Source organism: Bombyx mori, chromosome 3 (assembly GCF_030269925.1).
Source record: "Bombyx mori chromosome 3, ASM3026992v2".
NCBI lineage: Eukaryota > Metazoa > Arthropoda > Insecta > Lepidoptera > Bombycidae > Bombyx > Bombyx mori.
In genome coordinates, this window is record NC_085109.1 from 13,897,182 (window position 1) to 13,900,218 (window position 3,037).

At 37.7% G+C, this 3,037-nt stretch overlaps 1 long non-coding RNA gene across 1 annotated transcript; it reads left to right on the plus strand.

Annotated features, from left to right (window-relative positions):
- Positions 1–749: 749 nt before the first annotated feature.
- LOC134200822 (uncharacterized) lies at positions 750–1,984 on the plus strand. The gene is made up of 2 exons (XR_009975881.1): positions 750–819; positions 1,271–1,984. It is a non-coding gene; the product is annotated as an uncharacterized LOC134200822 (long non-coding RNA).
- The last annotated feature ends 1,053 nt before the right edge of the window (positions 1,985–3,037 follow it).

The window sequence follows — 3,037 nt, forward strand, 5'->3', positions numbered from 1 at the left end:
ACGCGGCGGTTTCTAATTTTTAACCGGCTTGAGTCTCTTTCTTACATTGTGAAACAGATGTAATGTGGTCACCGAAACCTATAGATTTCAACTTGATTTCACCTTGAGATATGAGTTCTAATGTCTCAGTATAGTTACAAGGGCTGCCCCACCCTTCAAACCGAAAAGCATTACTGCTTCACGGCAGAAATAGGCAGGGTGGTGGTACCTACCCGTGCGGACTCACAAGAGCTCCTACCACCAGTAAAACGTTTGTAACGCACTACCTTTCGATGCGCAACTGGTTTGTGACTATAGACATAGACAACGGCAGTAGACAAGCTCCACTTTTTTTTTATTGCTTAGATGGGTGGACGAGCTCACATCCCACCTGGTATGAAGTGGTTTCTGTGGTACCTGGAACCCATAGACATCTACAACGTAAATGCGCCACACACCTTAAGAGATATAAGTTCTAAGGTCTCAGTGTAGTTACAACGGCTGCCCCACCCTTCAAACCGAAACGCATTACTGCTTCACGGCAGAAATAGACAGGGTGGTGGTACCTACCAGTTCGGACTCACAAGAGTTTCTACCACCAGTAGAAATAATGTTTTATTAAAAATTGAACCTCATATCTTAAACAAATATCGTAATAAAAATAAATACACACCTACATCATATACCAAATGTGAATCAATTTATTAAATGCGACGTATATTCTTATCTGTACTGCCCCGATTCCTATCTATTCAATCGATAATAGATATCTCTTTGTTCGAGCAACTGCGAATCGATATACACATATTCGCTTTCAATTCTATTAATACAAATTTATCGGTAATGTTTTTCATCACTTTTCTGTAATAGACCTTAAACGTTTACACGTCTAAACAATAAGTTAGTGACAGTAACATAAGAATCTACTTCTTCCCCTGACTATTCGCTAGTATTCTATATGGAGACGGATGTTGCGAATCCCATAGACAGCAAGCACGCCGGACCTACCTATCCCTTCTGAAGGAGCTCGGTATTGCCACATGGCTGTCCGCTATCTGCTTCCAACGTATTCTCGCGTACTTCAGACACATCGCTCGTAGAGGCCCCGATAACTTGGAGAAGCTAATGGTAGTTGGTCAGGTTGACGGGAGAAGATCACGCGGACGCTTACCTACTCGCTGGTTTGATCTGGTTAAGACGCTCACCGGCCTGCCAATAACCGAGGCTATAAAGACTGCCGAGGACAGGAAGACATAGGGAAGCATTGTACATCGAGTGGTCCACATTTCAGATTACGACATTCAGCAATGAAGAGACTGACTCAGAAGAAGAAGATTCGCTTGTAACTTAGAGGGCCATTCCAGCTACGCCCGGACGGGTAGATGAGCTCACAGATTTGCTAACACTGAGAGAATTTGCTGACACTAGCCCTAGCAACAGCAGTGCTTTGCTGAATGTACTATTCGCCACCCACTGAGAAGATCCGGCGAGAAACTCAGCGGGCTTAGTCTATGAGTAACAAATCTACATAAAACCGAGTTAAAACGCGTCATAAATATATGCGATCCTCTACATAGTGGAGTTAACAAAACTGGACACACAAACTGCGAATGTACTGTGCTGTAATATTTAAGTGAGTATGACGCTAATTAAGGACCGACCAAGGGCTACATTGTTAGCCTGTATCCTATTGGGAAATTAGCGGCAAATTGCAAGTAGTTTCTCGTGTTACACAGTTTAAGTGACACGATTTAGCGATTAAGTTCTCGTTTGAATTATTTCACATCAAATTCTTTTTTTTTTTTTTTGGAACAAAGTTCCTTATGGGACTATGCGGAGGGGTGCCCTAACCGGGAAAAAACATCCGTAACGTAAGATTTTTATTAGTAATGCAACACACACAGTGTACGGCTTAACTTTGTTATAACGTACAAAAAATAACATATTTTTATTATATATTTTTTATAAATCATTGTGAATAAAACAAACTTGATAACTTTGTAAAGTACTTTTTTTTATGTTTATCAATAAAAAAAATCATAATAAAAAATGTATACCCGAATAATTATTTTCTTTATACCTCGAATAGAACTTAAAATTAATATTTTTATAATAAGGAACTTCGTTCTTATTCAGTGTCCCACGACACCACACATCTTTTTTATTTTTGGTAAGCTTCACATGCACTTTTAAATCATAGTTACTAAACCACTAAAAAGAATCGTCAAGGGGCTTTGTTCCATTTCCAACTCACTCATAACGAAACCCTGACAACCCATAAAATATTTTGGAATCAGTAAATTTAATAAACATGTGTTAAACTATAGAGTTAAGGAGCGCTGACATGCTAACGCAAAGTCTATTGTGCCATTTACTTTGGAAATTACTAAATTAGAGGTCTTTGTTTTTCAGTAGATTTCTATCTATTTTTCATTGCACTTAATGTGAACCAATGACATTAACATGACAACGTGATTGCCGCAGTCGAATTGAATTAAAAAATTCAATGAATTCTACTTTTCCTGAAGAAAGAGGATATTTGCTCGCCTTGTGCTCAGTAGGCACAGAGGTTCGTTAACATCAGTACGTGATTGTTTCCGCCTACCTTCAAACGTGGAGTGGAAGTCTAAAATGGGTATTTCTCTCATGCATTAAACTGGATACAATATAGGAAGAAATTAAATTGTTCTAATAGAATATAAAAACTATTTTAGCGGTTAAATAGACGAAATGTCTTGTCGGAGATAATATTTATTCTTTTACTGACTGTACTCTTCGTAAGACAGTGCTATCGAACGTGACTTTTGATCTAGAGAAGTGGGATTAGGGCAGAACATTTTACAATTGCTTCGTTAATTAAAACTATTACTTACTTATTGATAATTTCTTGAATCGTTAATTATAACTAATTACTTTATGATAATTTCTAGTTGATTAGTTTATAAGTTTCGATAAGTCCCATTCCAGAGTTTGATATCCCCATTTCTTTGTATAGATAAAAAAAGTTTTACTATTTCTTGTATAAATCACATGTTAGGTTTGGATAGGACCAAGCAAT